This window comes from Chelonia mydas, chromosome 10 (genome assembly GCF_015237465.2).
Source record: "Chelonia mydas isolate rCheMyd1 chromosome 10, rCheMyd1.pri.v2, whole genome shotgun sequence".
In the NCBI taxonomy this organism is placed as follows: domain Eukaryota; kingdom Metazoa; phylum Chordata; order Testudines; family Cheloniidae; genus Chelonia; species Chelonia mydas.
In genome coordinates this window covers 35130862-35145463 of record NC_051250.2, presented here as the reverse complement: position 1 = coordinate 35145463, position 14602 = coordinate 35130862, and positions in this window count along the sequence as shown.

Sequence of the window (14602 nt, the reverse complement as noted above, 5' to 3'; positions counted from 1 at the left end):
TCTTTAACTTGCTGGCAAGAATATTGTGGGAGACCGTGTCAAAAGCTTTGCTAAAGTCAAGGAACAACACGTCCACTGCTTTCCCCTCATCCACAGAGCCAGTTATCTCGTCATAGAAGGCGATTAGATTAGTCAGGCATGACTTGCCCTTGGTGAATCCATGCTGACTGTTCCTGATCACTTTCCTCTCCTCTAAGTGCTTCAGAATTGATTCCTTGATTCCATGATTTTTCCAGGGACTGAGGTGAGGCTGACTGGCCTGTAGTTCCCAGGATCCTCCTCCTTCCCTTTTTTAAAGATGGGCACTACATTAGCCTTTTTCCATTTATCTGGGACCTCCCCCGATCGCCATGAGTTTTGAAAGATAATGGCCAATGGCTCTGCAATCACATCCGCCAACTCCTTTAGCACTCTCGGATGCAACGCATCCGGCCCCATGGACTTGTGCTCGTCTAGCTTTTCTAAATAGTCCCGAACCACTTCTTTCTCCACAGAAGGCTGGTCACCTCCTCCCCATGCTGTGCTGCCCAGTGCAGTAGTCTGGGAGCTGACCTCGTTCGTGAAGACAGAGGCAAAAAAAGCATTGAGTACGTTAGCTTTTTCCACATCCTCTGTCACGAGGTTGCCTCCCTCATTCAGTAAGGGGCCCACACTTTCCTTGACTTTCTTCTTGTTGTTAACATACCTGAAGAAACCCTTCTTGTTACTCTTAACATCTCTTGCTAGCTGCACCTCCAGGTGTGATTTGGCCTTCCTGATTTCACTCCTGCATGCCCGAGCAATATTTTAATACTCTTCTCTGGTCATTTGTCCAATCTTCTACTTCTTGTAAGCATCTTTTTTGTGTTTAAGATCAGCAAGGATTTCGCTGTTAAGCCAAGCTAGTCGCCTGCCATATTTACTATTCTTTCTACACATCGGGATGGTTTGTCCCTGTAACCTCAATAAGGATTCTTTAAAATACAGCCAGCTCTCCTGGACTCCTTTACCCCTCATGTTATTCTCCCAGGGGATCCTGCCCATCAGTTCCCTGAGGGAGTCAAAGTCTGCTTTTCTGAAGTCTAGGGTCCGTATTCTGCTGCTCTCCTTTCTTCCCTGTGTCAGGATCCTGAACTCGACCATCTCATGGTCACTGCCTCCCAGGTTCCCATCCACTTTTGCTTCCCCTACTAATTCTTCCCAGTTTGTGAGCAGCAGGTCAAGAAGAGCTCTGCCCCTAGTTGGTTCCTCCAGCACTTGCACCAGGAAATTGTCCCCTACACTTTCCAAAAACTTCCTGGATTGTCTGTGCACCACCGTATTGCTCTCCCAGCAGATATCAGGGTGATTGAAGTCTCCCATGAGAACCAAAGCCTGCGATCTAGTAACTTCCGTGAGTTGCCGAAAGAAAGCCTTGTCCACCTCATCCCCCTCGTCCGGTGGTCTATAGCAGACTCCCACCACGACATCACCCTTGTTGCTCACGCTTCTAAACTTAATCCAGAGACACTCAGGTTTTTCTGCAGTTTCATACTTGAGCTCTCAGCAGTCATACTGCTCCCTTACATACAATGCAACTCCCCCACCTTTTCTGCCCTGCCTGTCCTTCCTGAACAGTTTATATTGATCCATGACAGTACTCCAGTCATGTGAGTTATCCCACCAAATCTCTGTTATTCCAATCACATCATAATTCTTTGACTGTGCCAGGGCTTCCAGTTCTCCCTGCTTGTTTCCCAGGCTTCTTGCATTTGTATATAGGCACTTGAGATAACTCGCTGATCATCCCTCTTTCTCAGTATGAGGCAGGAGCTCTCCCCTCTCGCGCGCTCCTGCTCGTGCTTCCTCCCAGTATCCCACTTTCCCACTTACCTCAGGGCTTTGGTCTCCTTTCCCCGGTGAACCTAGTTTAAAGCCCTCCTCACTAGGTTAGCCAGCCTGCTTGCGAAGATGCTCTTCCCTCTCTTCGTTAGGTGGAGCCTGTCTCTGCCTAACTCTCCTCCTTCTTGGAACACCATCCCATGGTCAAAGAATCCAAAGCCTTCTCTCTGACACCACCTGCGTAGCCATTCGTTGACTTCCATGATTCCATTGCCGGCATGAGTCCAGAGTGAAGCAAAGTCTCCCCCGTCTCTTCCAAATTTACCTTTCAGTGAGCTGCTCAGGTTGGTGGCGATATCTTGATTGGAGGGGGTCCTGGCAATTCGCTTCTTGACAGAATCCTGCAGAACACTCTCCACGATGTTCCTCACCGTGGCGTCTGTGCACATCAGAAGGCAGAAGACATGAGCTCTTTAGCTCAGTCATTTCGAAGCTTACTTTGCTTTCACTCTTACTCGCTTTGCAAACAGTTTCTTTCAAGTTGTTAACCCTCCCTACTTCTCTAACAGTGCTTTGCTTCAACTCCAAAGCTGGGATGTTTCCAGCTGTGGGGACTATCCAGGAAGATTATCCACTCAGAGACATCTGAGAGCAGGTGAACGGAAAACGTCAATCAGAACAACAGGGGGGTTGGAAAGATATATGGCAGGGATATGTTACAAACGTCAATTGCAGGAGTTGTGTCTGATTTTCTATTAGCTATCAAGGGGTGATGTTGCTTTGTAATAGAAATTATACACTAATCCTATCAGCGTACCTATGTGTTTGTGTTATTTGGGCTTAACCAAGCACGTGGATTAGGGCTGTTGCCTTCTGTAAATCCAAATCACACGTCACAATGTTGTGACTGGAGCCAGACAACATTTTTCGACTGAACCTTTTCTTTTCTTTTCTTTTCTTTTCTTTTCTTTTCTTTTCTTTTTTCATAAAATGCAGATTCGGTAACATCAAGACATTTCATGAATTCATGCCTGTTTCACTGAATTGCTTCAGTTGGAAAAAAAGACAGAAAAATAAACAGAAAAAAATCAAAACTTTGATTTGAAACAACTTTTTGTTTTCAAATCCTTTAATTTTATAATTTTTTTCAATGAGGATATTTGGAAAATGGTTGAAATCCACAAAAAAGGCTTCATCTGACCTCAGATGAATTTGGTTTTGACTTTACAACTGGTGGAAAATTTTGAAAAATTTCATTTTCAGGTTCACCCAAAACAATTTTTTTCTATTTTTCAGAATTGCCAGTGAAATAAAAAATTGGTTATTCACACAGCTCTGGTTGTGACATTGCAATGTTGTGTTGTCTTGTCACAGTGCAGCCACTAATGTGACATCCAAATATCACACTGTCATGTCAAGATGTCATCCTGCTGAGAGGTAATACCCCAGCATGATCGAAGTGACTGTGATCCAGTGAGCATGCTGCAAACAGGAACATTCCAACAGCAACCTAGAAAATCTGAGCTGAATGGTAGGTACGACTCAGGATGGGATTGAGGGGGAGGAGCCCATGATACAACCCAGGAGATGAAGTCACGGTGAATTGAGACTCCAAAGAAAGAAGCCCTGGTCTGTCATCATGGAATGTGCAGTGGTGCCTTGAGCCCCTAGGTCATTTAGCCCTTCATGACACTGCTCCTCTGGAACAGGGTTTCTCAACCCGGGGGATGGGACCCAAAATTGGGACACCAGAATGTTTCAAAGGGTCACGTGGCAGCTCCTGTTGCTCCTGTCCCATGGGGCTGGCTGGCATTGCTCCCTGCTCCAGGCACTGCAACCTCTGGGGTCGCAGCATCACTCAGGTCTGGCCCAGCCATCATGATGATGGGAGTCCAGGTAGGCCAAATCTGAGTAAGTGGTGCTGCAACCCCATGAGCCAGGTCACAACTCCACTCACACAACTTTGGTCCAGACAGGGGGCCATGGCCAAACCTGAGTGGTGCTGCAGCCCCAGAGGTTGCAGCACCCAGAGCGGAGAGCCAAGCCCAGCCAGCCCCACAGCACGGGATCCACTACTGTGGGGTGAGTGCTGGGCAGGACCCAAACCTCTGGGGGCAGGATCTGACCAAAAGTGCCCCAGGACCTCCATCCCCAGACTACTTACTGGGTTGCAGGAGGTCATAAACATTTACAACTGGGTCCTGAGCCCCAAAAAGTTGAGAACCACTGCTCTGGAAGACTGCAGCCTTCTGCATGCCATTGGCCTAGACACAGCCTGTGCCCATGGCCCATCATCCCTTCTTTGCCTCCTTTGGCAGAGAGATTTCTACACCAGCCAGCAAGTTCTTTCCCCAGAGAAGAGAGTCAGAACCCAGTCCTGAAAAAGTGTTGATTGTTTTTTTACAGAGGAGAGAGAAGAGAAAATGAATGATGGTAAATGCATGAGAACGGGCCCTGGGAAACGTTCCCTTCAGGGGCCCTAGAGTTTAGTCATGTAGGAAAGAAGATCAAAGGAATAGAAGTTCCCTGGCAGCTTTCATCATGGCAAAGTTGTTCTTGCCGGACTCAGAGAGCTTTTTCCTCTGCCTAATGCTGTGCCTGGGTGAGACATTGCCTCTTTGGGGATTCTGTGTCTTCTCCCCAGTTACTGAACTGGAGAGAGCACGTGAACCCTTTGATTCCAAAGGGGGAGGGCATTTCAAGGGGTGCTGGAGGCTAAGGCACAGGGCTTGGAGTCGGGGGACATGCATTGTCTTCCTGGTTCTACCATAGATTTCCTGAGGCCAGGTTATATCCTGGCTTCACCTGTGGGGGTACACAAGGGGGGCACAAGGAGCCCTTCCATGATGGGCACAGTCTATGCTTGTGTTCCTTCGACACTCCTGGAAAATGCCCATCTGGAATCCTTCTTCCCCAACTGAGGGTCCCTCCCAATCTGTCCCAAAGCGCTCAGCTGCCAGGTCCTCTGGGAAATTGCCCCAACATGGCTCCCATCTCCCCACTGCTGGGCCCTCTCCCTCTCTCCCTGATGTGTGCTCTCACCCAGCTCTGTCTGCAATGCCACCCATTGCCTCACCAGTGTCCTCCACTCCACCCCCGAGCCCTTGGACAGCAGTTCCTATGTGATCCACCTCACTGCTGTCTCCTTGGGTTGCGAACAGGTAGCATGAGGTGGGCAGTGCAAGGAGCTAAGAGCATCACCAATGCCAAACATTCAAAATTCAAGAGACTGTCTTAAAAATGGTGAGATTATTAAAACAATATATAACTTTGGGGTTCTTTTCCTCAGCTGTTGGGTTTCTGCATCCTTTTGATCACACTCAGGCCACGGTTTCCAGCTTTTCTCCATAATCATGAGGGCTAGAAATGTTTTTGTTGGAAATAAAAGTTGAGATTCTCACATAGTCACCTGGCTACAGGAACTAGGGCTGTAAGTAAAACCCAAACCTCACAAGACCCGTGATAAGATCACGAAAGTTGGCAATGCTGAGCTAAAGTCATAGGAATGGGAGGTTTTCCAGCAGCGGGTGGGCAGGCTGGGGCAGGCTCGCCTCCACACAGAAGACTCTTCCTGTGTTGCTGCTCAGCTCCTTTGCTTGTGGGTAGACTAGAGCCCCCAGCCAAGCCATCTCCTCAGCCTGCAAAACAGCCAGTTTCAGTGTCATCCACTTGAATGGTGGCCAGCGATCAAAGGGTTAACTTTCCATTGCTTTTCACTTCCTCCGAGGCTTTTACTTTCCATCATTTCTGACTTTGGCCATTTGGCATATGTCGCCTTTTTCCCATAGTGTTACTAGTGGAGCAAAAACTATTGTGGTTCTTGTCTATCTACTTCAGTGAGGAGTGTGTATTATACGGCCTGCGCCCCCTGCCCCCGGGCTGACCCAGTGAGGATATGAGTTGGTACAGCCCACCATTACAGAGGAGTGGCTCTTTGGCTCAAGCTGATGCAGCTCGTGCTTTTAGCTACAAAGGTTTCTGTTCAGTCCCTGTTGTGTCAGCCAAGATGGCACCCATCACATAAGACATGGCTGAAAGAACTTCTATTCTCTGTGGGTTGGCACAGAGGGGGATTTGTAACACTTCTGCTACTCTGTGATTACCAGCCTTCCTGGCAACGCTGGGACAGTGCTGGTTGAAGGCCAGGAGGGGGAGCACACAGTTTGATTTATGGTGGGCCCTAACAAAATAGAGGCAAATGTATTTTGATCTGCCAGCAACAAAGTACAGGTTTTTAAATTTCTGTCTGGGTGGCTAGTTTGCATACAGAGGGGGTTTGCTTCTGGTTTCTAGCTACTGGAAAGTGTTGAAGGTGATTTTTTGGCTTAACCTGACAGTGCCCTTTGAAATCTTGATTTCACATCTCCCAGAGCAGGAGGATATTTCACCAGCTATTTTCCACATCAGACCCACTGGCCTTTCATCCACAAACAGTGGAGGAAACAAGGGGAGTTTCCCTGCTCCTACGCTTTCTGACTTTATCACTGGCTGAGGATTGCACGTCAAAGGCCTATGGCTCCACTAAGGCAGAGAGAGAAAAGGGGTCTATATGAGAGTCACAGGGATATATTTTGCTCTCATATTGTGTGTTCATTATGATCCAGTCTTCAGTGACATGACCACAGGCTAATTTTCTCCCAGGACCCCTGCCTCATTCATGAAATATCCCTGACTGGGCAGTGTCTGCTGTTGACCTAGCTGGGTCTACTCCAGGGCTCCCAGCTTGTCTCTGCACATGCCCTGGAGACAACTCTTAATCTCTATTTCATGTCACATCTCTTCTTCCTCTGGAATGGTTACTTAGAACATAAGAACATAAGAATGGCCATACTGGATCAGACCAAAGGTCCATCCAGCCCAGTATTCTGTCTACCAACAGTAGCCAATGCCAGGTGCCCAGAGGGAGTGAACCTAACAGGTAATGATCAAGTGATCTCTCTCCTGCCATCCACTTAACACATCTTCATGCCCCTCAAGGCATTTCACTCCATGGTTTGCTTCCCTCTTCCTCTCTCTCCAGAAAGCCTCACAAATACACCTTTCTATGCCTCTCCAGCTCCCAGAGTGGTTCAGTGGTTGGCAGCCCAGAGAACAATTAAAACGGTGTGGGGACTGAAAAGGAGACGGCCTACCTCCTCTGTGCTGGAGAGGCACAAACTGCCTTTGGAAGCCAGAGTCAGATCAGGAGCCTCATTGACTAACAGGGCAACCAACTGCAGGCCTCAGAGACTCTGCACGTGGGTGGGACCAACCTGATGTGAGCTGAGCCTGGAGAGATGGCATATGCCTGGAAGGAGGACAAATAGCAGCAAATATCTAGATGGGACACTAGATGGGGAGGGCTCTGAGTTACCTGGGAAAGAATTCTATGTAGTATCTGCCTAGTGGGTCTTGCCCACGTACTCAGGGTCTAACTGATTGCAATATTTGGGGATGAGATGGAATTTCCCCCCAGGGCAGATTGGCAGAGGCCCTGGGGTTTTTTTCACCTTCCTTTGCAGCGTGGGGCCCGGGTCACTTGCAGGTTTAAACTAGTGTAAATGGGGGATTCTCTGTAACTTGAAGTCTTTAAACCATGATTTGAGGCCTTCAGTAACTCACCCGGAGGTTAGGGGTCTATTATAGAAGTGGGTAGGTGAGGTTTTGTGGTCTGCGATGGGCAGGAGGTCAGACTAGATGATCATGATGGTCCCATCTGACCTTAGAGTCTATGAGTACACAGAATGGACACACAAAGGGGCAGAGTTAAGGTTGTGCATAAATCTCACATTTCCTACTTTTTTGGTGCCCAATTTTGCAAACTACACAACATTCTTGTAAGGTAGTGTTATTTGGTGTGTAATATGCGCTAGCTGCATACACGCACATATATATAGATACTGCTTTTTAGTTGCATCTCATGTAACACCGGTCGGGGAAGGGGATTGGAGTTGTGGACACATGAGAAAAAAGCACAAGGAAAGAGGATGCTGGGGGCTTTCCTATTCCTGGGTTAGTTCCACACACACATATGGCCACACAGCTGAATAAAAATGGATCATGTAAGGTACCAACAAACCCGCCTATAGGGAGGCAGTATGACCAAGTGGATAGAGCATCGTACTGGGACTCAGGAGGCTGGGATTCTAGTCCTGAATCAGCTGCTGAGTGACCTTGAGCAAGTCAGGTTGCTGCCATGTGCCTCAGTTTCCCTGTATGTAAAATGGGGCTAATGATGCTGACCTCCTTTGTAAAGCGCCTTGAGGGCTACTGTTGGAAAATATTCTGTAAAATGTAGGGTTTATCAGTGTTTATGCTCCTCCCACCATACATCCCGGCTAAAAAAGAAATACTTCTGATCAGCAGTCTTATTAAGTTTGAATCCAAGCCCCCTCCAATCCTTACAAGGGGCCAAGAAATACAGTGTTAAAAGTACTAGTGTCCCTGTGGAATGGAAGGCGTTTTGCCCTCCTTCGGTTAGAAAGCCATAAAACCCGTGAAGCGCTGCTGAACATGGGCTCCCAGCTTTGGGCAAAGCATTCAGGCACCTAGTCTCTACTATGACCCTGTGTTACCTCCAACACTTGGGGCAGGTTCCTCTAGGATGGAACTCTGTGACCTCTGTGGGCTTACGCTGGGGGGGAATTTGGCCCCATTTGCTCTGCCCTGTATGTGAGCTTTGGTGATTCTCAGCCATTCTGCTTGGCAGCGGTGTGGGAAAATGAAAATGGAGGACCCAGCGCTTCAGCCACCCGTGACCAACCTAGATGCCTATCAGGCAGGCTGGCCATAAAAGAGGAGTAATGGCCGGCTATCAGATGCCTTTAGGTTGACCAAATAGCCGTGTAATGTGGCCTGCACTGGAGCGAGCCTGGAATCCTGGGGGTCAGATCACAGCTGGGATAAGTCTTCCAAGTAGTTCAACTCCCATCCAATTATTTAAACACAAAGGTAAACACTTTCACCTTTTGAACTGGAACATTGGCGGCTCTGCAGGAGCCGACCTGCTCCTTCCCCTTGGTTTTGATTGCCTTGGGGCGATGGTATTATTCCCAGTTTTTCAGGTGCTTAGAGCAACGCGCGGGGTAGGACCCTGAGGGCTCTGTTCTGGATCCTGCCTGTGACCTTGGGCTAGTTGCTTCACCTCTGCATGCCTCAGTCCTGAGCTGACAGCGTGAACGTCCCACCCTTGTGCGGAGCTGTGAGATCCTTGGGTGGAAAGGACGGGAGAAGGGCAAAGATTCTGATTCTAAAGCACTTCCCTGTTCATGGGGTTTATTATCCTCTGTGGTTCTACCCGCACCAGCTCATGCTGCTGAGCTGCTTGTATGACTGAAGTCACTTGTGTGCACAGCTCTGGGTGCGAGATTCCAAGGGGGAGCTGCTGAATATGCTTCCTTCTCTGGTAATTGTTCTCTATCTATCCTTGATGTACCCAGGTGTAAGAGACAGGAAGTGGGTGGTGTCTCTTTAAATTGCTTGAGAGCTCTCTAGGGGCACTCACTGGATACATCTACATTGCAGCTGGAGGGGTAATTTCCAGATCAAGCATTAGCTTCGATTGAGCTAGCATGCTAAAAATAACAGTGTAGCCATGATGGCCTTTGGCAATGGCTCACACTAGCCACCCAAGTGCAATCCTGCCCAACCGCCTAGGTATGACCTCGGGGAGGCTAACCTGTCCCTCCGGCTGTGCCACTGCAGCGACTGCTATTTTTAGCATGCAAGCTTGGTGAAAGCTAGCTCACGTATGTCTAGCCACACTGGAAGTTACACCTCTAGCTGCAGTGTGGACAGAGCCACTGTCTTTATGTTTAAGAACCCATCAGATGCCTAACCAGAGCAGCTGTGTGTATCTGTAGCGAGGCCTTGCATGTTGCGTATATTCAATAAACACCATTTTGGACCCCCTGTGCCTGTGTGAAGCTTCACAATACATTCATTGTATAAAGAGCAAAAGATAACACAGGATTTGGAGGAATCTTGATGGGTGGTCTTGAAAGGAGGAGGATTCTCCAAAACCCACAGGCTGGGGAATGTAGGATGCCACCATGGGACGTTTGTCTCCTTTGGGAAGAAGCTAGTGGGACATGATGGCCTGACGTTTACATTTACAACATGTATTGGCCCACAACAGTGTGATGTCGCCATGATGCATCAAAACGTCACAACACAATGGGATTTTACTGGGGATTAAGGGTATTGATGCTCTGTAGGGTGGGCTTGCAAGACACAACAACATCAGGGGGATCCCACAGTAAACAGGATAGATGGCAAAAGTGCCTGAGACTGCAGAGGTGCTGCTGATCAGAACTGAAGAGGATGGGCGGGGGTAGCTTGCAAAACGCCTGCCTGTTCTCTTTCTGTGTCTCTAGAGTGCAATCAACCCTTGTTTTCTCTGCCAGCCTTCCTCACCATCAATAGTAACTTGCTTCCTACTTGTGGCATAAGGCGGGGGTTCTCAACCTTTTTCTTTCTGAGCCACCCCCCCTGCTATAAAAACTCCACAGCCCACCTGTGTCACAACTGTTTTTCTGCGTATAAAAGCCAGGGCTGGCATTAGGGGCTAGCAAGCAGAGCAACTGCCCAAGGCTGCATGCCACAGGGCCACCCCGCAAAGCTACATTTCTTAGACTTCAGCCTCAAGTGGTGGGGCTCAGAGCCCCGGGCTTCAGCCCCCTGCAGTGGGGCTTTGGCTTTCTGCCCTGGGCCCCAGTAAGTCTAATGCTGGCCCTACTTGGCGGACCCCCTGAAACCTGCTTGCTGCCCCACAGGGGACCCCGGATCCCTGGTTGAGAACCACTGGCACAAAGTACTATTCAATATGACTAAGACTGGTACAATCTGACAGTCTGTGGCTGAAACAGAAGTGAATAGAAGAAGGGAGAACAGCATGACAGGACCTGGATGTATTGTCCAGGGCAAAGAGAGAGAATGACTGGCAGTGGCATGCAATCTCTAGCGTGGAGATTATGCTGCCCCGGCATGCAGGGTTAGAGTGGAAGAGGAGTTGAGCAGAAAACAGACAAAACAGAATGAAACTGACCGAAATTGGGTAATTGTTAAGGCTGGTCAAAAATTTTCCATCCCAATTTTTTTTCCATGAAAAACTGGGTTTTCAATTTCCTGTCTCTCTAAAAATGATTTTCAGTTTTTCATCAGAAAACCAAAACTCCAATATTTTTGGCCAAAAATTGAATTTGTTACAATTTTCAGAGATTTTTGTTTTGTTTTGTCTGAAAATGTTTGGGTTTTCAATGAAAAGTCAAAACTTTCTGTGAAAACCTCCCTCCCTGCACATTTTCCAACCAGCTCTAGTAATTGCATTGTGTCTTCAATGCCTAAAATCCCTCTGCAGCTTCAATAAGATACAGGATTCATCTTCACTTCGTGTCCTAAACTGTTTTATAGCATTATGGTGCACTGTTAAACAGCTGCTGTGCTCAATCTCAGAGGTGACTGCATTACAGTGGTGGGCGAAATGATTTCTACATATATGTAGGTTTCAGAGTAACAGCCGTGTTAGTCTGTATTCACAAAAAGAAAAGGAGTACTTGTGGCACCTTAGAGACTAACCAATTTATTTGAGCATAAGCTTTCGTGAGCTACAGCTCACTTCATCGGATGCATACTGTGGAAAGTGTAGAAGATCTTTTTATATACACACAAAGCATGAAAAAATACCTCCTCCCACCCCACTCTCCTGCTGGTAATAGCTTATCTAAAGTGATCACTCTCCTTACAATGTGTATGATAATCAAGTTGGGCCATTTCCAGCACAAATCCAGGTTTTCTCACCCTCCCCCCCCCCCCCCCCAACCCACTCTCCTGCTGGTAATAACTTATCTAAAGTGACCACTCTCCTTACAATGTGTATGATAATCAAGGTGGGCCATTTCCAGCACAAATCCAGGGTTTAACAAGAACGTCTGGGGGCGGGGGGTAGGAAAAAACAAGGGGAAATAGGTTACCTTGCATAATGACTTAGCCACTCCCAGTCTCTATTCAAGCCTAAGTTAATTGTATCCAATTTGCAAATGAATTCCAATTCAACAGTTTCTCGCTGGAGTCTGGATTTGAAGTTTTTTTGTTGTAATATAGCAACTTTCATGTCTGTAATCGCGTGACCAGAGAGATTGAAGTGTTCTCCGACTGGTTTATGAATGTTATAATTCTTGACATCTGATTTGTGTCCATTTATTCTTTTACGTAGAGACTGTCCAGTTTGCCCAATGTACATGGCAGAGGGGCATTGCTGGCACATGATGGCATATATCACATTGGTAGATGTGCAGGTGAAGGAGCCTCTGATAGTGTGGCTGATGTTATTAGGCCCTGTGATGGTGTCCCTGAATAGATATGTGGGCACAGTTGGCAACGGGCTTTGTTGCAAGGATAGGTTCCTGGATTAGTGGTTCTGTTGTGTGGTATGTGGTTGTTGGTGAGTATTTGCTTCAGGTTGGGGGGCTGTCTGTAGGCAAGGACTGGCCTGTCTCCCAAGATTTGTGAGAGTGTTGGGTCATCCTTCAGGATAGGTTGTAGATCCTTAATAATGCGTTGGAGGGGTTTTAGTTGGGGGCTGAAGGTGACGGCTAGTGGCGTTCTGTTATTTTCTTTGTTAGGCCTGTCCTGTAGTAGGTGACTTCTGGGAACTCTTCTGGCTCTATCAATCTGTTTCTTCACTTCCGCAGGTGGGTATTGTAGTTGTAAGAATGCTTGATAGAGATCTTGTAGGTGTTTGTCTCTGTCTGAGTGGTTGGAGCAAATGCGGTTGTATAGCAGAGCTTGGCTGTAGACGATGGATCGTGTGGTGTGGTCAGGGTGAAAGCTGGAGGCATGTAGGTAGGAATAGCGGTCAGTAGGTTTCCGGTATAGGGTGGTGTTTATGTGACCATCATTTATTAGCACTGTAGTGTCCAGGAAGTGGATCTCTTGTGTGGACTGGACCAGGCTGAGGTTGATGGTGGGATGGAAATTGTTGAAAAATCATGGTGGAATTCCTCAAGGGCTTCTTTTCCATGGGTCCAGGTGATGAAGATGTCATCAATATAGTGCAAGTAGAGTAGGGGCGTTAGGGGACAAGAGCTGAGGAAGCGTTGTTCTAAGTCAGCCATAAAAACGTTGGCATACTGTGGGGCCATGCGGGTACCCATAGCAGTGCCGCTGATCTGAAGGTATACATTGTCCCCAAATGTAAAATAGTTATGGGTAAGGACAAAGTCACAAAGTTCAGCCACCAGGTTAGCCGTGACATTATCGGGGATAGTGTTCTTGATGGCTTGTAGTCCATCTTGTGTGGAATGTTGGTGTAGAGGGCTTCTACATCCATAGTGGCCAGGATGGTGTTATCAGGAAGATCACCGATGGATTGTAGTTTCCTCAGGAAGTCAGTGGTGTCTTGAAGGTAGCTGGGAGTGCTGGTAGCGTAGGGCCTGAGGAGGGAGTCTACATAGCCAGACAATCCTGCTGTCAGGGTGCCAATGTCTGAGATGATGGGGCGCCCAGGGTTTCCAGGTTTATGGATCTTGGGTAGTAGATAGAATATCCCAGGTCGGGGTTCCAGGGGTGTTTCTGTGCAGATTTGATCTTGTGCTTTTTCAGGGAGTTTCTTGAGCAAATGCTGTAGTTTCTTTTGGTAACTCTCAGTGGGATCAGAGGGTAATGGCTTGTAGAAACTGGTGTTGGAGAGCTGCCGAGCATCCTCTTGTTCATATTCCGACCTATTCATGATGACAACAGCACCTCCTTTGTCAGCCTTTTTGATTATGATGTCAGAGTTGTTTCTGAGGCTGTGGATGGCATTGTGTTCCGCACGGCTGAGGTTATGGAGCAAGTGATGCTGCTTTTCCACAATTTCAGCCCGTGCACGTCGGCGGAAGCACTCTCTGTAGAAGTCCAGTCTGCTGTTTCGACCTTCAGGAGGAGTCCACCTAGAATCCTTCTTTTTGTAGTGTTGGTAGGGAGGTCTCTGTGGATTAGTATGTTGTTCAGAGGTATGTTGGAAATATTCCTTGAGTCGGAGACGTCGAAAATAGGATTCTAGGTCACCACAGAACTGTATCATGTTCTTGGAGGTGGAGGGGCAGAAGGAGAGGCCCCGAGATAGGACAGCTGCTTCTGCTGGGCTGAGAGTATAGTTGGATAGGTTAACAATATTGCTGGGTGGGTTGAGGGAACCATTGCTGTGGCCCCTTGCGGCATGTAGTAGTTTAGAAAGTTTAGTGTCCTTTTTCTTTTGTAGAGAAGCAAAGTGTGTGTTGTAAATGGCTTGTCTAGTTTTAGTAAAGTCCAGCCATGAGGAAGTTTCTGTGGAAGGTTGGTTTTTTATGAGAGTATCCATTTTTGAGAGCTCATTCTTAATCTTTCCCTGTTTGCTGTAGAGGATGTTGATCAGGTGATTCTGCAGTTTCTTTGAGAGCGTGTGGCACAAGCTGTCAGCATAGTCTGTGTGGTATGTAGATTGTAATGGATTTTTACCTTCAGTCCTTTTGGTACGATGTCCATCTGTTTGCATGTGGAAAGGAAGATGATGTCTGTCTGTATCTGTACAAGTTTTTTCATGCAGTTGATAGATTTCCACTCCATACGGCTAAATGCAGTGCCTTGCATAATGACAGGTTTCAGAGTAACAGCCGTGTTAGTCTGTATTTGCATGATAGGGAATTAGGTATTAGTATTGCCATGTATAATCCACTTGTTCTGATCTATCTTTTTGTCATAATAATAAATGGGTCAGTCTCCAGTATCAGGCGTTTCACTCAATTCATTGTGTGCCACCTTTATACAGAGTAGCATGTGACATGGAGGAAACGCTTGGCTGGTG